This window comes from Rousettus aegyptiacus, unplaced genomic scaffold, assembly GCF_014176215.1.
Source record: "Rousettus aegyptiacus isolate mRouAeg1 unplaced genomic scaffold, mRouAeg1.p scaffold_m13_p_3, whole genome shotgun sequence".
NCBI classification, from domain to species: Eukaryota; Metazoa; Chordata; class Mammalia; order Chiroptera; family Pteropodidae; genus Rousettus; species Rousettus aegyptiacus.
The window spans coordinates 78282933-78307309 of record NW_023416306.1 but is presented as its reverse complement, the minus strand read 5'-3'; the positions used below and the strand labels follow the sequence as shown (position 1 = coordinate 78307309).

General features: G+C 36.8%; 1 long non-coding RNA gene across 2 annotated transcripts; it reads left to right on the top strand.

Annotated features, from left to right (window-relative positions):
- LOC118600433 lies at positions 1-24165 on the top strand. 2 transcript variants are annotated; one of them, XR_004950092.1, is made up of 3 exons: positions 1-1567; positions 19420-19580; positions 22349-24165. It is a non-coding gene; the product is annotated as an uncharacterized LOC118600433 (long non-coding RNA). The 2 variants fall into 2 exon arrangements; XR_004950093.1 differs by having other exon boundaries at positions 19420-19602.
- Positions 24166-24377: the final 212 nt, after the last annotated feature.

Below are 24377 nucleotides of genomic sequence, written 5' to 3'. Positions count from 1 at the left end.
AACAACAACAACAACAACAACAGCAACAACTTAAAAGAGAAAACCCTGTGCATGACCTAATATGGAAGAAGAGTTGATTACTCTTATGTTGAAAACTGTCTCTATAATGCCTACTAGTGTGTTGTCTGTGTATTACAGTGCTTTTCTGGACTAGATGCTCTATCAGAGAAGCTGCGAGGAGAAACACAGTGTTCTGCACCCACAGGCTGTTTCTACGCCCGGTGTTATCTGAAGAAGAAGAAGAAAACTTTCAACGATTCTGATTTTGCAACATAACCATTAGAATCACTAGAATGTCTAGAATTCATTTGTTCTCAAGGTATAATCTTTAAGCCAGCATGGAGATAAGAAAGTAAGGGGAATGGAAGTCTAAGATTTAATCCCTAGCTATATTATGCTTATTCATGGAGATAGATCATATTTAATACATTGGAAAGTGTGTGAATGCTGTCGTTTAATAAAAAATATCTGTGGTCTTACTATGTGCCAGACACTGTGTGACTTGTAGCAGATGTCTAAGGCTTGGCTGATGTTCTCAGAAGGTTCAATAGTTAGTGTGGCACCTTAATTCCAGTTCTGCCATTAATTTACCACATGAGCCCTTTCAGTCTGTTTCATCTACACACACACACACACACAAAGAGCACATGCTTGAAGCTCTCAGAGTTTCCTGCCTGCCATTTTGGAATGAGAAATGTATTTATATGTCCATTGGAGGATCAGCTCTCATATTCTGAAGTGATAACTCCATGCTGATAATGAGTGAAGAGAGACAGATTGCCTTTCTTGGTGCTCTTGGCAACCAACATGAGGGGACGAGTCTTGGGCTCAACCTGCGGGATCCTCCAACTCAAGACTGAGCGTCAGGAACAAGTGCGCAAAGATAAAGGGGCGGCTGGATTTTATCTTGGTGATGGTAGCAGTGGAACTCTCAAGTGAGCACTGCAGCATGCAGTGGCAACCACTGTCCAACTGTGTGGACAAGCCCAGGGGCAGCTGAGCTGGCGCTGTCAGTGGAGCAGTAGAAGTGCCTTGGGTTGCTTCCTGGCTATTTCCCTGGCAATTGTTTTATACAACCTGGTTATTCTTTGAACTAAAACCACTTTTACTGTCACTCGTGAATCATTTAATGACTGCTTCCAAAACTTTTTTTCTTGTCACTAAGTTGGAGACCCTACTTATTTAGAGACTGTCTGACCCATGGAGGGATTCTTCCAACAGCGGGCACAAAACAGTTCACTGAAACGCAGCTGAGAGTGCCTCTAGTCTCTGCAAATCACTGGATGTGCTGGGAGAAAAGTGCTATGGGATGGGCAGGAGAAATCCATGCTCAGTATCAAGGAATCCTGTGTCCTGCCTCCCTACATTCTATATCTTGTAAAAAATGAATGAGGCAGCAGCAACACGACGTTGTCCCGGCCATGAAGGTCTCAATTACCTCGGAAATTAAGGTTTGGGTCAGGTCACCAGATGAAGAAGCCAACAAACTAACTTCTGTGGTGAAGGCAAAACATCTGTGGGACAGAGACTGGCTGAGGGACGTCACAATACCATGGCTGCTGCAGAAGTACGTGCTGAAAGGCATTTCCCTTCTTCCTTTATAACTAATTTCCCTTCCCTCTCCCCTTCTTTTGTGAAACCATTTTATCCAGACTACTGTAGTTATGATTAAATTCACCACTACTCTATGGATTTTAGGTGATGGAAATGTGCTGTGATTATCTTGGAGGAGAATTAGACAATGCCCAGAGATGCAAGATTTGGGGCTAGAAGCAGAAACTTGAGCCTTTCTGGCTTTGATGAGTAGGTGGCACACTTTTTTATTCTTTGAAAGGCAATTGTATTGTATTAGTCAGGAATACTTAAAAATTGTTTGAATTCTGAGTGTGTACGTAAATATGTGTAAATCTTAGGGACCCGTGCCTGTTGCTTTTTGACTATCCAGCACCCACTGGCCCCTTGACTCTGAGGAATTGCCCCAGATGTGATTTCCTGTGTGAAGCAAAGTGCTTCCTGCTACTGTGAAAGCCACTTTACCTGCAGAAGAGAGTAAGCATGTGACCTGCACTCCATGCTAAGAGGTTTTCTTTTTCTCCTACCCTCTTTATTTATTATTATTAATAATAATTTTATGACAAGAACACAATGTAAGATCTATCTACTTAGAAAACTTTTAAATACACAATAGAGTATTATTAACTATAGGCACTATGCCATACAGCAGACCTCTAAGACTCACTCCTCTTGCATAACTGGGACTTTATATACTGTGACTAATACCTTCCCATTTCTCCCTCCCCCTAGCCCATAGCAACCACCATTCTGCTCTCTGCATCTATGAGTTTGACTATTTTAGATTCCTCATATAAGTGGTATCATGTGGCATTTGTCCTTCTGTGTCTGACGTATTTCATTTAGGATAATGTCCTCTAGTTTTGTCCACGTTGTCTCGAATAGCCAGATTTCCTTCTTTTTAAAGGTTGAATTACATAGATAGATATAGATAGATATCATATCTTCTTTATCCATTCATTCATTGACAAACATTTAGGTTGTTTCCACATCTTGTCTATTGTGAATAATGTTACAATGAACATGGGAGTGCAGATATCTTTACGAAATCTCAATTTCAATAATTTTGGATATATAACCAGAAGTAAGAGAGGTTCTTCAAAAAATTAAATATAAAAGAACTAATTGTTAGCTCTGAGTTTGTGCTAACTACACAAAGACACGGGGAGTGGCAGGGTCCTGCCCTTGTGTCTGCCCCCACTGCTAACCCAGAAGTGTTTGGTTCCTACTTCTTTTCCAAGCCTAGCTATCCAGTGTCCCATGATTCTGTGAGCCCACAGTATCCTTTAATAAATCCCCCTTTTCTTAAGAAAATTTGTTAAGTTATGTTGCTCATAACTAAGAATCCTTACTGATGAAAGATATTTTAGCATTTATAATTCATGGTTTACTGAATTTGTGATATGGTATAGGCCTTGTAATTTTATTACGTAGGCCCTTAGACATCTGCGACTTAAAACAGAAGTTGAATCAGATAAGGATGGGCAACAAAGAAAAGTTTTGTGACTGAAGTTTTGATAAAGGCCTTAAGAAACTTAAGGACATAAAAGTGATTCAAGAAATTCCAATGATGTCCTAAGTGTGTTTTCATACATGGTATTCCTATTCTAAATAGAGAAATTTGTAATGCAGCTGCATCATTTTTGTGTGTTGATATTAATGCACAGGTTTTCCCAAACTTTCTAGTCATGAAACTCCATCTCCAGGTTATCCTGGCCTCTCCACGGAACCAAAATACCTCTTATAAAAAGTTGTAGTGTCACCATTGGGGTGATCTAATAATATCTTTCACTGACCCTGTGGCACCGAGGGGTCCCTCAATTCTTTCCATTGGTGCAGTAAAGAATTACGGATCAGTGAGATTTAGAAAAAGAAAGATTTATTGAAAGTATATTTCAAGAAAGAAATGAGCTATGCCAAAGAAAGCTGCAGCCTCATGAAATTGGGGAGGTCTGTATTATACTAAGACCATGATGGGAGGTTATAAGGGTAGTGCTAGAGGATTGACATTTTGATTGTGATTTATTGATTGACATTGACTGTTTTATAACCTTTTGCCTACTAAATATGTGGTTACCCAGAATTTAGTCTGTTAAAATTAGATTCATTAACTTCTGGACATAGTAATAATATTATAATGGTGATATAATGAGGCTACAGTTAGGGTCGCATGGAGGAAGCGCTTGCGGCCAGACAATACCAGCCTCATAAAAGTTTTATGACTTTTCACTCCTTTGTGTCTCAAGATATAGAAGTAATTTATAACCATAAAATGGGACGGTCTAGGAAGATCCTAAGGGAGGTCTTTGGGAGGTACCTTCATTCTCCAGTCACTCATGTCTACCTAACTACCTAACAGTAGGAGTGGGAACCTGGATCCCACTCCAGCAGGTACCTTTATTTGATTTGATTTCTTGTGTCATTCTTCATCATTTAAGTTCCCCACAGTATAAAACTTCAAATGTTGATTATGATGCTGGAACTTCAATTAGTTGAATCAGGTGAGAATTTGGGGCAAAAATAAATCCTGGTATACTTCCCAGCAGAGGAACAAGCTCTGAGGTTGTTAAATAGGCAGATATGCCACGTAGTATTTTTATAGCTTTATAAACTCTATCAAAACCTAAGCTATGAGTAATGACAAATCTGAAATAATGGACTTTCCTCTATGTAATACCTGTTGGTGGCAGAAAAAAATACCTTTTGGTGATAGAATAATGTATGTGTAAATCCAGCTGTAAATTCAGGCTCAATTTTAAAAAGTGGTTATTATCCAGATGTTGAAAATATTTTGACTATTTCAGTTAAAATCCTCAGGAAAACAAGAATTCTCTCTTCTCTTAAGAAGAATAATGAAAAGAAATCATATAGTTTTTTTCTAAATTTTGAAATTTTAACTTCAACTAAATGTGAATACAAATTGCATACTCCCTACCCAACCTTAACCAGAACACATTCACTTGAGAGTAGAAACAAAAGGTCCATTCCAAAAGGGAGAAGCACTATTTAGAGGAATCACAATGATCACTGCTGAGGATGAGGACAGTGATAATAATGCTGGAATGTGCAAAGTGCCTACTATAGCCATGCACCGCACTGAGTCTTTTGGATACATTATCTCATTTAATACTCACAACACCTCTATAATTTAGACATATTATTATCCCCATTTAACAGTTGAGGAAGTCGAAGCATAGAGAGGTTAAGTGACTTGCCCCAAATCGCACAGCTGCTGTGAAAAGTTAATTTTCAAGGTAAACACTTTGGTACTATTTGACTTTTTAAACTGTGTGCCTCTATTATTTTTGTGACTAAATTTTAAAATTCTGATTGAATAGAGATTTATTTGCTTCCATTATATTTTTCTGGGAAATATATAATGGAATATCACTTAATTATAAAGTTGTAATACTAATGTTTCCAAAACCTAATGCAAAATTTAGATCTAAAGGTATTATGCAATATTTTAAATTGGTATTTGTAATATCAGACACAAACTTTTAGAAGCGATCTGCTAATCAACTCTCTTTTAATTAAATTCTATTCAGAAATCTCAGCTTATTACCTCAATGCATTTTTAAATATAATTATCAGAGTGGCTGCTGGGCACATCCGTACTTAAAACACTATTTGTCCAATTGCTTCTACTTAATTAAATGGTACGGATTTCAAAATTGATTTTAAGTTAAGTAAGTCTAGTAAAGCAACAACCAACACAAATTGGATTAACTTACTCTTTATTCTTTTTTGTTGTTTTTCTTTTCCTTTTTTTCTCTTTCAAGGAGTTTCTTACCTGTTTCCTCAAAGAAAATTAGGAAACTATTATATTGTGTCACCTATTCTGGTTTTTATATACTTTAGAATCAGTTAGTCAATATCCACAAAATACTTTTCTGGAATTTTGATTGTGATTCATTAAATCTACAGATCAAGTTGGGAAGAACTGACATCTTAAGAATATTTGGTCTTTCTATATACAAACATGGACTATCTATTTATTGAAATTCGTTGATTTCTTTCATCAGAAGTTTGTAGTTTTTCCTCATATTTTGATAGAGTTATACCTAAGTATTCATTTTTGGGTGTCAATGTTAATGATATTGTGTTTGTAATTTCAAAACCCAATTGTACATTGCTGGTATATAGAAAAACAATTAACTTTATATATGAAAATGTATCCTGCAATATTGCTATAATTGCTGATTGGTTTCCAGATTTTTTGTTGTGGTTGTTGTTGTTGTTGTTTTTGATTCTATGAGATTTTCAGCATAGACAATCAATGTCATATGCAAACGAAGTTTTATTTCTTTCCTTTCAATCTGTATACTTTTTACTTCCTTTTCTTGCTGAATGATATTAGCCGCAAATTCTAGTACAATGTCGAAAGTTGTAAAAGAAGATATCTTTTTCTTGGTCCTAATCTTAGTGGGAAAGCATCTATTTCATTACCAATAAGTACTGTGTTAGCTGTAGTTTTTTTGTAAATGCTCATAATCAAGTCGTAATAGCTTTTTTTTCCCTATTACTAGTTTATTGAGAGGTTTTTTCATGAATAAATGTAGAATTTTGTCAAATGTTTTTTCTACATTTATTAATATGATCACATAGTTTTTCTTCTTTAGCCTGTTAATGTGATGAATTACACTAATTGATTTTCTAATGTTGAACCAGCCTTGTATACCGGAAATAAATCTCACTTGGTCATGGTATATATTTTTTTTCATATATTATTGGGTTTAATCTGATAATATTTTGTTGATGGTTTTTGCATCAATATTCATGAAAGATATTTGTCTGAACTTTTTCTTTATTGTAATGTTTGCATATTTTTGGTATTAGGATAATGCTGGCTTTATAGAATGAATTAGGACATATTTATTCTGGTTCTATTTTTTGGAAGAGATTTTGTAGAATAAGCATAATTTTTTTTCCCTAAAATGTTTGTTAGCACTTATCAGTGAACCCATCTGGCACTAGTGCTTTCTGTTTGGCAGAAATTATTTAACTATCGAATCAAATTCTTTAATAGATTCAGGCCTATTCATATTTTCTATTTCTCCTTGTTTGAGTTTCGGTGCTGGAACAACTAGACATCTGCATGCCAAAAAAGAAAAAAAAATCTAGACAGAGACTTTTCAAATATATAAACTCAAAATAGATGATAGAAGTTAATATAATATACAACAGGATTTTATTAAGATTAAATATTTCTGCTTTTCAAAAGATACTATTAGTAGAATGAAAAGTCAAGCCACAGACTGGGAAGAAAATATTTGCAAAACACATGAGATAAAGTAGTGGTATCTAAAATATGCAAAAGACTCTTAACGCTCAATATGAAGTAAATAACCAATTAAAAAAATAGGCTAAAGATCTGAAGAGACACTTCACCAGATAAGATATACAGATGGCAAATAAGCATATGAAAAGATTCTTATAATATGTCATTAGGGAATTGCGAAATAAATCCACAGTGAAATATCACCCACTACACACCTATTAGAATTAGGTAAAATCCAAACACTGAACATACCAGATGCTGGTGAGGATGTGGAGCAAAAGAAATTGTCATTTCTTGCGGGTGGAAATGCAAAATGGTATAGTCACTATGGAAGGCAGTTCAGCAGTTTCTTACAAAATGCAAAATACTCATCATACAATCCAACAATTGCACTCCTTCTTATATACCAAATGAGTTGAAACACATATGTCCACACAAGAGTCTAATAGCAGCTTTATTCGTAAATGCTAAATGTTGGAAACAATCAAGATGTCCCCAATAGCTAAATAGATAAACACACTGAATTACATCCAGACAATGGACTGTTATTCATCAATAAGAAGAAATAAGCTATCAAGCCATACAAAAATATGGAAGGACCTTAAAAAACATCTTGCAAAGTGTAAGAAACAATACAAAAAAGCTAAATACTTTATGCTTTCAATCATATGGCATGCTAGAAAAGGCAAAACTATTGAGCCATTGAAACGGATTTGTGGTTTCCATGGGTTAGGAGCAAGAGAGGGGTGAATAGGTGAAGCACAGGGGATTTTAAGGCAGTTGAACTATTTCAAATATATAATGGTGCATGTATATTATACTTTTGTCAAATTCATAAAACGTACAACACAAAGAGAACACCCTAATGTTAACTATGAATTTTAGTTAATAATAATGTATTAATATTGGTTAGTCAATTGTAATAAATGTATCTATTTATATATATAACTTTTCTTGTATAAATATTTCCTGTAGAGAAAACAAGCTAGAGCTTTTCCTTTTGAGAAGGAAAATGGTGACAAGAAGAGCTACAAGAAGGTATCTTACTGCCTTTCGCGTTGGTAAATGGGTTAAGCACCAAAAATAGAAAACTTCAGACTGACAGAAGAACTTAATTTGATTCTTGGAATTCTGGAGCATACATATTTCTGAAAAAAAAAATCCCACATAACTTTATATATATTCTATAATAATTTAGTAATGTATTAAATAAAAATTTATTTTAGAATTAAATTTTGAATGTAATATAAAAAACTATTCTTTGACCTATTTTTAAATAAAATAGCAGCAGTGTCTTTTTTTCTGTTTAAAATGATCCAAATATTTATGAAGACTGCAACTATTTATGCAGTTTGAAAATATTTTTAATCTCATTCGTCTTTGAAAGTCGACCAATTCCATATTAACTTTTATTAATTTTAATAATATTGATTCTTAATATAACACTTATGGGAGCATGGCTCATTAACATTTTCAAATATGAACAAAGATTATTCTTGAAAAGACCTCTGGTAACCACAGAACATGGCATTGAACCTTAATCAACAATTCATATTTACCAATAATCTATAATTAACAGATTATTACAGTGAAGATACTAAAATCATAATCGATAAGTTCGGCTTTGGAAAGGAGAATAGTTTGAAAATAATTTTAAAAATCTACGTGATGGTCCTCAATGTGCACATAACAAATCAGACAAGTTACCGGGTACAACATCTAAAATCTTATTCTCTTACTCTGGCACATACCTTGCTTTAACAAATTGATTCTCACATCTAGTTATGTGGGATTTTGTGTAAGAAATCTTATATTGAATTAAAACTGTTACCATGTTCTTATTATTATCATTCTTTGGTTCTGAAATGTCATGACCATGAAAAAAATAGCAGCTTTTTTATTTATGCAATTTTTTTGATTTTTTTTGGTACCTTTTTATGTCTTCTGGGTATGAAATAATAGAAAAAAGCAAGCTGAAATCTTTTGAAATAATGGATCTTATATTCATTACAATGGTGCTTGGGAGAATGCATCAAGCCATACTTTCATGCTGGGTTGTCAGAAAAGTGCTTCAAAGAAATGAGTGCAAAATTTGTAAGTGGTTACTCTCACAGACTCATCTTCTTTGGAGAAACATAAAAGCACATTACTCAAAGACAAAGGCTTATGAAGTCCAGCTAATTGTACAGGGTATAAGTTTCATGTAGGCTAAAGAGCATACAGTTTTCGCTATCATTTTTTCTTACCTTAGAACTAAAAATACTTAATTGAGAATCTTTCCAGAGTCTTGGTTTCCTAAATCCACTAAACACCAAGCAAAGGGCGTGTCTCTGAGCAAAGGAAAGGCAATGAAACCTGAGATTTATTAGAGGACAAATACAAAGCTATATAGCTTGTGTTAGTTTTCTTCATTTTAACTTCATGAAAACCAAGTGAAATACATATTTCACAGGTGAAAATATTAAAATTAGAAAAATAAGAGTTTATAAAAATGTCAGGGTATGTGATTAGTACATAAATGTCAAATGCTGTATAAAAGCATTTATACAGTAACAACAATGAGAATGAATAGATTTAAATAATAAACCATTCATAGCTAAAATGAGAAAGTACCTGAGAATAAATCCAGAAATATTGTGCAATCCTTGAATGTGAAAAACTACAAAATGTTTCATAAAATATTTATAAGAACTTAATGATGACAATTTAGCCTATGTTAATGAATATGAAATCTTAAAGTTTTTAAAATGTTAGTTTTCCTAAGTTGATCTGTAGATTTGAAGCAACTTCGATAAAAATTATACAAGGTTTTTCAAAGAACTTGGCAATATGATTGTAAAATACATGTGAAAATGAAAAGGACAAAGTAGTGATGCATGTTCTGAAGAAAAAGAATAATAAACACACACACACACACAAAGCAAAAATCAGCAGTGGGACTACCTCAAGCTAAAAAGCTTCTGCAGAGAAAAGGAAATGATTAACAAAATGAAAAGACAACCTACAGAATGGGAGAAGATATTTGTAAATAACATATCTGATAAGAGGTTAATAAGCAAAATATATAAGAATTCAGACAATAGCATAACAATAACATACTATGGTATAAAACCAAACAATCTGATTTTTAAAATGGGCAGAAAACCTAAAAAGACTTTTTTAAAGAAAACATACAGATGGCGAACATGAAATAATTCTCAACATCACTAATCATTAGGGAAATGCAAATCAAAACAACAATGAAATACACCTTATACCTGCTAGGATGGCTATTATCAAAAAGTCAAAGTATCAGTGAGGGTGTGGAGAAGAGGAAACGCTTGTACACTGTTGGCGGGAATGTAAAATGATGAAACCACTATAGAAAGCTTCTGGGTATATATCCGAAAAAGATGAAATTACTATCTCAAAGAGATAGTTGCAATCCTATGTTCATTGCAACTTTATTCATGATAGCTAAGACATGGAAATGACCTAAATGCTCATTGACAGATAAATGGATAAAGAAGATATCACACACACACATGCATGCTCATGCATGCACGCGCGCGTGCAGACGCGCACACACACACCCACACACACACTTCGACCTTAAAAAAGAAGGAAATTCTGCCATTTGTAACAATGTGGATAGAGGTTGAGGGCATTATGCTAAGTGAAATAAGTCTGGCAGAGATAGACAAATACCGTATTATTTCACACATCTGTGGAATCTAAAAATACCAAACTCATAGAAACAGAGAGCAGGATGTGGTTGCCAGGGGCTGGGGAGTGGAGAAAACGGGAAAATGTTGGTCAAAGGGTAAAAACTTTCAGTTGTAAGATGAATAAGTTCTGGGGATCTATTGTTGACAATACTGTATTGTATACTCAGAAGCCGCTGTGAGAACAGGACTTTAAGGTTCTCACAATAACAACAACAAAATGGTAATTCTGTAAGGTAAAAGATATATTATCCAACATTTTTGCAATGTATATGTGTATCAAACCATCACATTGTAAATGGTAAACTTATACAATACTACATGTCAATTATATCAATAAAGCTGAAAAAAATAATGCCCAAGTAGATATCAAAATCGATAGAGGTATAGTGATTAAATGTTGACAGAGAAAAGGCATATACCAATGGAACAAGAGAGACTTTATAGACAGAGCACAGATATAAATAACTTTGTTACATGACAGAAGTTATGCTAGAAGAGTGGGAAAAGGAGAAATAACAAATTGAACTGGAAAATGGGTTATAAATATAGAAATAAGTGAAATTCTCTAGTGCACACCTTATACAAAGATAGAAACCAGGTAAAATGAATATTTAAATGTCAAAAGCAAATGAAGGTAATTACATTTCTGACCTTAGGATAAGAAAAGGTTTATTAAACATGATATGAAAAGCTACTAATCACAATAGAAAATTATGTTAAATTCAACTATATGAAAACTGAGCACTTCTATTTGTTAACAGATCTTAAAGAAAGTCACGGAATGCCAAACACTAAGGGAAGATAGTCTAACATGTAAATTTGTGTTAAGCAGTTAACCAGAATGTATAAAGAATGCATAGAAAATAATAAGAAAATGACCCGCCAATAGCAATATGGTCGAATGACATGAACAGTCATTTTTAAAAGAGGGAATATTATCGCCAATAAAATTACAAAGATACATGAGATCTTAATAGTAATCAGAGAAATGCAAATAAAAGCAAACTGAAATGCTAATTATACACATTGATTAATGAAATTTGAGAGCCCCTGAGGGTTCAAGGTTTTGGAGTTGAACAATGGATTTACTACCACATTGAAATACAGTTTGGGATTACTTTACAAAGTTGAACTTCCACTTGCTCTTTCTACCTAAAATTTTAAGGATTTGAATGTTGACACTGATGATGCCACACACAAACCAAGAAGTTATGAAACTTTCTTAGAAAAGCAGGAAGGCTTCCCAAGCATGTCCAACTATGGTGTGAGAGTGGGGCAGGAGCCTGACCTGGGGTTTTATAATGGTTGAGGGTTGAGTCTTGGCTGAATATTTCTGCATGTGGTCTAAACTTCCTACCAGCACCAAAGAAGTGAGCATCTAGGCTTTATCAGGACAAAAGGGAATGAAGAAAAGTGAGACTTAAAAGTTTTTAGCAGTCAAATATTAAAAAAAAAAATGGAGCCAGACTCTTTATTACAGTGGCTCCTGATAGATGATTGATGATTGAAACATGTCATGTTTCATTTAATTAATTAAATTAATTGAATGGTAAGCTCTTACCATACTCTTGGACGACTGCAGCCTGAAGCTGGTAAAGAGATAGAAATTTCACTGCATACTTTCTTTAAGAACCCAGCATCGTGTATTCTGAGAAGTGAGATGAGGACCTTGGTCACTGTCAATGATATCTGGAACTTCAAAGGGTAAAAGGGATATCTCAGTGAGGCCTTGTGCTGTAGCATTAGTTTGAGTGGAGATATGTGTTACCTTGATTTCTATTTTGGATACCTATGAAGCAAGAGATTCCCAGAGTTCTTTACCCCAGAGAGGAAACTCTTGAAAGTCAGTGTTGCTGTCATTGGATGGACCAGACACCCAGACCATTTTCAGTGGACAAAAAGTCTAAAAATGTGCGGATGGGCCTGAGAGTGGGTCAGGGCACCCAGAACTAAGATGGCTGAGGCTTGGCCAATCGTGCTGACCTTTGAGTGCCATCCTTTATCAAGGACATCCTGATTAAGGGATGAATAGCTGCTGCTCTCCCCTGGGCTCCATTACACGGAATGGTGGTCATGTCATCTATAAAGTGTACAGACTCCCATTGCTATTCATTCAGTTAATCACAAGTATCAGTTAATTAACTCAAGTATTCAGTTAATATTTTCAGATATCTAAGGTATTGGGGGAGAAGTGACCTCATCTAGCACTGTGGCATCTGGCAAGGTACTGAGGACAGGGGAGGCCACTTTCTCTTACAGTCGGACTTCTCCAAGGGCCCCAGGTTTGGCTCTATTCTGTAGCAAGGAGAGCTCAGTGGTTGTGCCACACTTGCAGGTTGTTGCTTCCATGATCCAAAGAATAATGGGCATCTGCGTATGGAGTGCCATAGTTCTATGAAAGCCTCTGTTTCCAGGAGAACCCAGTATGTGGTCAGTAGTTGCTACTATAATAGTGTATAGTGCTGGGTCAAGGAAGGCAATTTCTAGTATCAGCAGCCTATAGACCGATTATGACCATCATGGGTGGTCTAGAAACTCCAGGAGGCATGAGAAGAGATGGCTAAAGCCTCTGTAGTGAAGGAGTCTTGGAGCCCTCATGGGGCCGCCTGTTGCATTGCCACTTTGACAGACTCTAGAGACTCTTTGTTGGAGAAAGTCCCACCTGAGGTGGGCTGATTTGCAAGTAACAGCATAAATGGGCTTAAATAAAATATATTTCCCTGAGAACCTAAGAAGCCTAAAAGATGTTGGAATTGTTTTAACACTGAGAGTGCTGGAAGGATCAATAAGTTGCTTCTGCACAGTGTCAGGGATTGAGTGGCCCTTGTTTACCAAGTAATTGTTAAAAATTGAACAAAGATAATGTGTGAGGCAAAAGCCCATCTCCTTTTCGTGAGCATCTTTGTGAGTTTTTTGTGTCCTGAACGAGTGTGCTAAATGAATCCCTTCTGAGTAGGGTGTCATGAGTGTGATATCAGAACTGTGCTCTTTGAGAAAGTTCGAGGCAGTTAAGATGCTGCCAACAAAGACCATGAACAATGGCAGGACAGATGAGCTACCCTATGGATATCCAGGTGAAGGTGGATTTTGTTCATAGGAGATAACAGCAAACTGGATGAGCAGCTGCTGACATAGGCACTGAATAAAACATTTTAGCCAAATCCGTATTAACAAAATTTATCAGTTCCTGACTGAATGAATTAGTAATTTTGATAATATTGAGTAATAATAATAGTGGATGGGACCTTGACAATAAGGTTATGGTAATCTATCATGAAAAAATATTCAGTCTTTCCAAGTGTAAAAACAGGACAAATTTAGCTGTTAAGTGCAGGAATGGGGTTTGGGGGTAGGTGTCATCTTTGAAGGCTGAGTTTTATTTACATTGGGCCATATTAGATATTTTGACTACAGAGATGGACCGTGAGGTCCCATTTTGTCAAGAAAATTTTTAAGTGCCAAAGTCTTCATTTAATGTTAATTTATTACTCATTGGATTAGAATTCCATACCAACTATGAGACATTATAGTGTAAAAGGACAATGACTGTGGGGAATTTAGCCGAAACAATAATTCCAATGACTGAGATGAAATATACCTGTTCTCGTCTATTTTATGATCAGCAACTTCCCTGAGGTTAAAAGTGGTACTTTATTTAAATTTAGTGGAAACCTCAGGTATAACTATAACTTCAGACCCAGTATTAAGGTCATTAAGGTTTGCCAACTGGTATTTTTCAGCAGGTCTTAAAGTTAATTCAGAATTCATGTTGCTGAAGCACAAAAGCCAATTAGTACCCTTTTATTTCTTGGCTTCATAAATTCTTTCAACAAATTTTGCATTTCCAATTGGGTCAAATCATGGACTTATATTTCTGTTTTTTTGTTTCTCCCTTCTGTAACCAGGTTTTTTTCTTCCTCTTACCCTTTCTCTCTCTCTTTCTCTCTCCTTCCTTTCCTCCTGCCCTCCCTCCCTTCCTTCTTTCCTTCTTTCTTTGTTACTGGTTATGCTTCCAGGGTATAGATACCTCAAATCAGTATCATCATGGTAGTGGCCTCCAGCATGAAGATGGTTGAATTAACTCCTACACTGCACCACAAGGGTGCCATGAGTGTTTTTGCCTACAACCCTGAGGACAAGGAAGGTTTTTTTTTTTTCCTGACAGGGGCATAAAAAAGCAGGAGCAGAAGCATTTGGTGAGGTCCTAGTGATCCACCTGCTTTTAAGAGTGTTACAATGGAGACATATGGTCCAGCCTGAGACACATGACTCCTGTCCTTAAATAATTGCAACTTCTGATTCAGTTCAGTTAAATCAGTAACAGAGGCTCAGTAGAACTCAGCAAAGGTAGCACAGAATAGTACAGCCTGAAGTGAAAACTTGCCAACAGATAGCAGCACAGCATAAAGAGCATGCTTGCTAGTAGGCACAGAGCAAGTTATCAAGCTAAAGCAAGAGAATAAAGACCCCAAGCAGTGGTGGTCGTCATCTAGATCGTCTTTTACAGTATCAGTTGTTTTTGACAATGTACAGAGACGACATGGACTTCCTCTCAGAATTTGGTTTGGATGTCAAAAAATGATGATACCACACACACATACACATACTAAGAAGTTATGAAAAGGTTTATACTTATGCAGTGAGGAAAACAAGAGAGCTTCCTCAAGCTGGTGCAAAATGGCTTGAAAAAGGAGATAGGCTTGTAGTTTTATGATGGTTAGGGTTAAAGTTGGAATGAGCTCCTTGCATGTGTCTTGAACTTCCCACCTGCAGCAAAGGAGAGAGCATTGAGATTTCCTAACCAGATAGGAACCCAAGGAGAAGAGAAAGGAGTGGGCCTTGAAAACCTCAAACATCAAAAAAAATGGAGTCAGACCCTTTATTTTACCTTTGATTCTATTAACACATATGTATGCAAGATGAATGAAGATATATAAAATAACATTCATGATAATAAAAAAGCGGTAATAAAAACAAATGCCATAAAGGAGAAAATGGATATTTAAATTGTACAATATTTTCACAATGGAATATAACACAACTGTGAAAATAAATGTATGATAGTTCTTCAGGACAAAGTGAACAGATTATAATAAAAAGTTGTTGAGTAAAAAATGTCAGACAACGTTCATTTCATTATCTTGTTTAGAAAGTTCAAGAACGAACAAAATCAAAGAATAAGTTTTTTAGACATACATGTATACTGATGAAATGGGGGCATTATGACGAAAAAACACACTGGTCGCTGTTTTACTTATTGGGTACTGAGTAGTTTTACAAGTATTCATTATTTATATTTTCTACTATTTTTATATTAATATTTTAATATTCATTAAATATTATTTGTTAATAAATCTGTTATCGGAGAGTGGAGATCCTCTCCCGGTTCATTGTCCAGGGTTTTAATGTCTTAAACAAAGAATTAAGCAAGACACTGAAATTCAGTAGAAAAGAAAAGCTTTATTAGAAGGGAAAGTACACTTCCAGACGTGGAAGTGGGCCTGAGCAAGAGAAATGTGGCTCAAAATACCTGGTAACAAAGCCTTTGGGGTTTTTATCCTTATTTGCAGTGGGTGGTTACTTTTCTTAGAGGGGCGAGCTTCCTTGATCGACAACTAAGATTGACAGAATTCAGTGATTCAGCATTTGCTTTCTGCGCATGTTCGTTCCCAGAATTCAGGCTGTTATTAATGAACTTCTGGGTATACGTATCATATTATAATGATGGTATAATGAGGCTCAGGTGAGTTGAAGGTCCTTGGGGTCTTTATTGCGGCAGGTATGAGTGACTGGCTTAAACTGGTACCTAATTTTCTGCCTACTTGTTTCTTTGTGTGAGTTTTAAAAAAAAAATGCCTTCTGGCTTGCTTAATTGTGGGTGGACTAGGGCGGACCTCTTCAATGATAGGATGACCTGAATGTCTGCAGGCAGACCTGAACCCCCTAACTAACTTTCCTGCCTAGCTCTTTTCTAAGAACCATGAACCTACTTATTAGTAGTATGGATGTTGAAGGATGGGAGGTCTCTTCTTCCATATCTGCTCCTGCTGAGAAGGGCTGTTGTCCCTGCCTATTAGGGTTTCATGGAGCTCTTTTCCTGACTGCCTCAATCAGGGTGGGGTCTTGGGTTTCCTGCTAAAGTGTCACCTCAGTCCATAGACAAGGAAAAGAAAATACAAACTTATTATTTAAACCATATACCTTATTAATTTCTATTATTGATTTGCCTATTAAGTGAGTAAAAGGAAATAGGCTTGGTTAATGTATTTCTTAAAGAGTAAAAAAAAAAAAAAGAGCTTTAGCCCGAAGTCCTCTCCCCTCTCAGACTCTAAGGGCCCGCTCTGGCTTAACATCATCTCTGCTAACAATGGGCTGATGACCCTTATTTATAGCCAGAGGATCTGAGGAGTCACCAATATCAAGGCAATTATTGGGATTTGAGAGAAAGGGCCTTTTTTCCCCCAAAGAAAAGAGGGAAGAAAACTGAGCTAGGTTTACAAAAAAGATTAAGAACTCTGCAAGATATGTCCCATATCATTTCCTGCTACAAGATTAAGAATTTTACAAGTGATGTCCCTTCCCGTATCAAATTCATTAAAACAAATACAATTAAGTTGATACGTTATACTTAACTAATGTTTTCCTGGAGGGGCTCACAGTACAGCAAGAACAGGGTTGGTTTTCTTGGGACACAAGAGGGCTGGCAACATATGAACCAATGACCACTAAAATTAGAGTGGTAAACACAAAATATTCATTTACTCTAAAGATAATCTAAATTGTTCTGTGTGCTTAAGCTTCTTAATAAAAAAGAAAGCTAAGATTCTGGGAGCTTCAAGTAGCAGAAGGATTGAAACAGAGTCTGTAGGGCCCAGACTGGCTTTCCATGACTCCTCATGGCCTCAGGGGCCATTAGGGGCATATATGTATATGTTAGGGTTGTGTCTCACTGGCAGGTTGCTCAAGCTGTTGTAAATTGTCTTAGGCCCTTTGTTTTAGAGAAAAGTCTGAAAAATGGGATCTTAGCTATCTAAATATTTTAAGACCATTCCTGAGTTCATGGTTGCCAGCTGAATACATGCTTAAAAGCTGTGGGAAATTTTCATATGCATACTTAACTAAATGGATAGATCTGACTAAAAGTAATTTGGGAAATCAGTGGCCACTCTGGGGAACTTTTGAGAATCACTAATTCCATTTCTTTAAATCTGACAATAATAGCACTAAAATTGGTAAAATTGAGTGGTAGGCCTATTTTGAATGGTATTTCGAGGCTTCGAATGAGATCAAGACTCTGAAGTTGCCTCTGCAAAATAAAGTCTTAAAATGAACAGAGGCTACTGAAAATTTAAAAGAGAAAATGGCATCTGAAGCCAGGACTCCCTACTTGGCAGTGCTGTCTTGACCTTCCTCCTCTACTCCATTATCTAAGGATTCAACTTCTGGTCTACCATATTTTTCTATGGAGATGCCTCAGTCTTCTTCAGCTTGCTCAGTGCTTCTTCCCCAACTCCTTTGCCTCAAGCGCCACCTTTGATGTCATCTTGCCTGTCACTATTGCCTTCCTTACCTTCAGTTCCCACTATGGTGCCATTTTCCCTGAAATCCTCCTCTACTTTTTTTTTCTCCTGAACTTATCAACACTCTCCTATTTAAAATTAAACCCTCTGGGAATCCTAATGGACTCCAAGTTCCGTATGTCTTCTGGAATAAAGCTGAGTTATGAGCCATTGTAAAGGAATTCCCTAAGGTAACTGAGGATACTTACAAGTTTGCTAAGGAATTCGATATTATTATCCAGGCTTATCAGCCTGTGTTTTCTGATTTATATCAACTAATTTGTATATTAATTGGTGAAAGCCAAATGGGAACACCCCCCAAAAAAACTTAGAAAAGCAAGCCTTTAATTCTGGGAAAGAAGCTAGGGAAGCTCAAAAACTACACCAAGTAATTTCTAAGGCTTTCCCAAAGCCTGTTAATTGGAGAAATACTTAGACTTGCTTACAAAACTCTGATGAATCTGTTCATGATGATTATAATAGACTTTAGGTCATTTTAAAGGAAAATTCTGGTCTTCCTTCATATGTTAACTCTACTCCGGTAACTTAATTCTTTGCTAATGGGTCAAACAGAGATCTTTCCCTCTTGGTTAAGAGAATCTGGATGGAATGGGAGACCATGGCCACCCTATATTTGGTTAATTTGGCCAATCAGCTTGCCCGTACTCTAGATGAGCCACCTGGAAGTAAGACTGTCAATATTTCTAATTTTCAGCCTTGGCAAATGAGAGGCCCTATGCGAAACGAAAAGACTCCAAACTCTTGCCATTATTGCAAAGAGCCAGGACACAGAAACAGGTGTTGTCATAGTTTAAGCATTTCAGACACTCTTTCAAGATCCTGTTAATCCCCGGCGATGAGGCTCTGAGGAACTACAGGGGCTTTTTCCAATTCTTCCTCTTAATCGGTTTGGAGAAACTTCTCTCCAAATTGGTAAGGAAATTATGTATATTCTTACTCACACTGGTACTACATTCTCAGTGTTCAACCCCACTGTCATGAAACAGCCCCTGCCTTGGAGCAGTAAGATAGTTCATATAGTAGGGATTTCAAGTAAACCTCACAGGTTCATATTTCTGAACCTATTCCTTTTTGTTTAAGCCTCAAGAGATACACATTGTTTTCTCCTGAATTCTTCTGCCTATCCCATTTATTAGGTGAGACTTCTTAAAGAAGTATCATGCTGGAATATTCTTTTCCCAAAAGGGAGTAATGATGTTAGAGTTTCATGATAACTATCAGAATGGCCAATTAGGTGAATCAAATGGCCTTTTAACATCTTTTATTCTGTTTTTGTTAGCACATTGGCTGAATCAGAAAGCACCGATCAATATTCTCATTGGACCAGCTGCCATCTTCTTTATGGGTAAAATCTTCAACTGATACTGTAGAACCCAGAGTTCACCTCTTAAGATGCAAGTCGATCCTTCAAAACTTCTTCCCAGGATTAATCTATATTCTGTGAGTAAAGAAGCCCTTCGAGGTATGACACCCATAATAGAAGATTACATGACTCAGTGCCTTATCATTCCTTGTACTAGTCCCTGTAACACTCTTATCTGTGAGAAAGCCGAAGGGACCAGTGTGGAGTTTTGTCCAGAACTTCCGAGCAATAAACCCTCAACGCCCTGTTTCTAACCGTATATGCTACTAGTAGTTAGCCCAACTAGAAGTTTATTTTTTATGGTAATTGATTTCTGTAGTGTATTCTTTAGTTTCCTTGTTGACAAAGCTACCCAATGCTTTTTTTTGCCTTCACTTCATCCTTTTGTTAACCGCTTCCATATACCTTTCACACTGTGATAACCTAATCTAGCTACTTTTCTTCCTTCTGAGGCTGATGAAGCATCTCACGACTACTTGACACAGATGGATCACCTCATTAAAGGAGACTCCTCAGGAAAAAACTGATTTATCATGGTTTAGAGATGGTTCATACTTAAAAATGAAAATGGTAAACAATGCCCTGGTTATGCTGTTGTAACCCCTTTTGAAGTCCTCGAGGCAGCATCTTTGCCTTTGGCTACTTCTGTACAGCAGGCTGAATTCTATGCCCTTGAGCTTGCACTTTAACAAAGGGTAAAACTGCCAACATGTTTGCTGACAGTAGATATAATTTTGCAGTCGTTCATGACTTTGGAATGTTATGGTAGCAACATATGTGGTTTTCTTACCTCCAAAAGAGATAAAATGAAAAATGGTTCATATATTCAGGAATTGCTGGATGCTATATTTTACCTGATGCTTTAGCTAGTATAAAGATTTTAGGACATTATAAACTTGACTCCCTGAAAGCTAAGAGAAATCACCTTGCTGACATTTCTGCTAAGAATGCTGCCCTTAAAGCCATCAGCAGCAGTTGAACCTCTGTTTTGGTCTAAAGAGATGTTTTCCCAGTAAATAACAGAAAAACTGTCCAAAGAAGCCAACAACTGACTTTGGAAAAAGAAAAACAAGATTGGAAATCCAGCAATTGCTGGTTTGATAAGAGAAAGCTCTGGTGTGGACCAAATAACAACTCAGTCCTACCAGAAACTCTAAAACTTCTACTCCTGACTACTGAATGTGCATTAAGCCATTGGTCTCTGACAAAATAATAACCTTCACTTCTACTGCATGAGGTACAAAGTACCACCCAGGGAAGCCTGTTCTTACTGCTCCTGGACATTTTAATTTGCCTAACGGGCCATTTGAGGTTTGGCAAATAGATTTTCTACAGCTTTCCCTGTATCATAGACACTGATATGTTTTAGTCATGATATGTATGTTTCTCACTGCACTGAAGCTTTTCCTTATAGAGAAACTAATGCCTCTCCAGTGGCTGAAGTACTTTCAGAAAAGATTGTTCCCACTTGGGGAGCTCCTCTCCAACTCCATAGTGACTGGTCGGGCACTACAACAAGTCTGTGCCATTTGGCCAATTCTACTGCACTTTCACTGTGCTTACCAACCTCGGTCTTCAGGTTGAGACAAACATACTAATGCATTACCAAGATTCGATTGGCAAAATCTGTAGAAACTCCAAATATCTTGACCAAAAGTATTGCCGTTAGTCCTTTTAAATCTCAAGTCTACTCCTTTTAGGACTCAAGCTTTCACCTTTCTAGACAATTACAAATGCCCTATGCATTTGGCTCCCGTTTTTGATCTTCAGTTGGTAAAAGGAGACATACTTCAACATCATAAAGGCTTAACTGCTTCTATTGAAAATAATCATGCTTTGGTAGAACAATCTTTTCACAGTGTACTCCAAGGAAATAAAAAAACACCCAAATCCATACTCTACAACCTGGAGATTTCATTTACTAGAAAAGGCACCTCAGAAAACATTCTCTCCAGCCTCACTGGAAGGGCCCTTACCGGGTACTGTTGACTTACCCGTATGCTGCTAAACTCCAGGGAACAGACTCTTGGATACAGGTGTTCGCACCTAAAGAAGGTATCAAACCTGTGGAAAGTGGGTTGTAAGCTGACAAGGTCCTTGCAACCTGTGAGGGCAACCAAGGGTTACCTCGCCTCAGCAAACTCCCCCTGAGAACAAGAAAGTATAAACATAGCCACAGGTAGGCAAACAGGCTCAAGGTCATGGGAAGATATGGCTTGGGAAAAATGGAAGAAACAGTATTGTTATGCCTAAGCTAAACTGCTTATGCGAACTAGTATGTTCTTGTATAAAAGCAGCTTGCAAAATAAAACTGCTCCCCGCTTTCTGTCTTCTTTCTTTTCTTATCTCCCACCATTCCCACTCAGGTTTATTTTCCAGGGTCGCGTTGGATGTGCAGGATTGCCACTTGCTGGATGTGGCACAAACTCTAACTGGAACTGCACAGAGTCTAATGACCTGCAACTAAAGCTGTCAAAAATTAAAGCAGGTGACCTCTGAAGAAAATAAATTGCCAAAAAGACTGAATTAGGCTTGTACAAGTCTTTTCTTACTATCGATTCTTATTTCGTTTTTCTCTTTTCTTTGGAAAGAATGTGCCCTTGTTTATGTTTCCTACCCTATTTTGAAAAGGGGGGAACTTTTCTGGGTTTTGAATCTGTAATCAAGAACTTTGATCTATTTTAGTATATGTGCTGCCGAAGCGAGCACAAGAACTTTGATCTATCCAAGATAATAATGGTCTTTGTTTTATTATCTACAAGTTTGAGTTCCTGGTTTAAATTCATCATGTAGACTAGGTTGTTATGTTGCTCTAATTCTTTTTTGAATTTTTCTTGTTTTTAAGTTCCACACCTGTTGCCCGTTAACCCTGGAATTGAGCTGTTCCAATCCATGCACTTTCCCTCTGTTATGAGAGACGACACCCAGAAGAGTTCCCTTCCTGACATCAAGGGACAAAATGGCTGCTGAAATTGGAAGTCTGGACAATTGATCAGTGATGCTTTCAAAGAAGGATCTCGATCAAAAGAGGGGAAATGATAAAGACTAACAAACTTTAAGCTAACATAATCCATTAGAAGGGTCTATGGGAAGAGCTAAGGTATATGGGAGTTCTCATGCTCTGTGTAATCATGAGAGCCCTGCATGAGAGAACACTACAGGAAGAACTCTACATTTATGATAAAGGGCAATGGTTGTAACTTCCACTTTCTTTTAACTTCTCTTTCCCTTATATAAGTAGCCCTATCTTGGCACACAGGCCAGAGTATGCATGTGGCTTGCTGTGTCTGCATATACTGGGTTGCAACCTTTTTATTTCCCCCCCAAAATAAATCTTTTTTTGGTGATGAAACACCTACTTGATATTATTTTTCAGTCAACACTGGCATCACCAATATTCCTCTCTAAACTGGGTTATTCCCATTATGCCATAGACATGTTTTAATAGTTGCTATCTTATAAAAGACTATTTTAAATCTATATACTTCCACATTTTTCACCGTCTAAATTTTTTTCTTCTGAGTAAAATTTTTACAAAATAATTGTCTATGTTTGTTGTGTCATCTTTCCCAATGCCTCTTAACTCTTTTACTTACTTAAATCTAGCATGTGTCCAGTAAAATGACAAAGTCACCAGCGACGTCCATATTGCCAAACACAAGGGACGCGCTTCTCCCTTATCTTAGCCCATTGACAGTGACCTATCCAGTTAACCACTCCTGCCTCGTGATAACATTTGTCTATCATGTTGGGGAAACAAAGACCCACCAAATGAGAATAAGCCAAGTATTTAGAGCTAACTATAGCAAGGGAGGTAGTCACCATAACTTATGTTTGGCAAAGTCTCAGAGACAGGCAGAGGAGCAAGGTAGCTTCGGAATGGAGACGAGGGAAGCAGGTTCAGGTGAATCCTGAGGGCTGGCTGTTGGCATGGAAAGCTGCCAGCAGCTAAGAGCAACAGGGCGACCCATGTGATTGGTTAGCTGAACATATTTGGCTTTCTTTACTTGGTCTTAAGTTAGAAGTAGGTCTTAAGTAGCGAAGCCACTGGTTATTGATTAGGTCCTGGCCATTTGGGGCAAATTGTTACAGAAGTTATTGTTCGGCTTCCTGGATTGTTTATAGAGAGACAAGTCTAAGTTATAGCAGGTTGCCTTACTGGGCCAGTTATTATAGAAAAAAGGATTAGTTTCCTATATGACACTGATAGACTAACTATACAAATGGACAATGGCCAGACCATATATAAGAATAGAATTCTGATTCACAAACTACAATGACTTGCCCAGGGAACCAGTTGGGCCCGAATGGCCAGTACTCTATTTGTATGTTCAGTTCCAGTGCCTTCCAGGATCCTACATTCTGATTGCCTTCACTAGGTGCTACGCTCACGTTCTTGTTGCCAACCTCCCTATTCTCCTGCCCACACTTCTCTACATGGTGAAATGTATTATGGATGAGTCCTAAGTCCTGAGTTCTCTGCATTTTGATTACACACCCTTTTTATGTTGATCTCCTATAATCATTTTAGTAGAGTTAATAGGTTGGTTTTCTATAATCCCATATCCTGATATCTGCTGAGTTTATTTCTATAATACCAGCCCATCCTACTTCCACCGGATACACTCTTGGGGACTCGCAGCTGTGTCTCCATGCTCAAGCCCTGGGCTGATTCTGTGTGACACTTCTCACACAGCAGTGAAGCATGCAAAGAGGCTGAGGGGGAAAGTTAAAGGTGATTTGAAATGAGAAAAATCATAGCTTTTATTATATAGTGTTAAACAGGCACACATTTGGAAATGCTTCTTTTAATCAAAATCGGAAAGTGATGAAATTTTTAAGGAAATCTAATTTAAATATAGCATCAGTCTCTT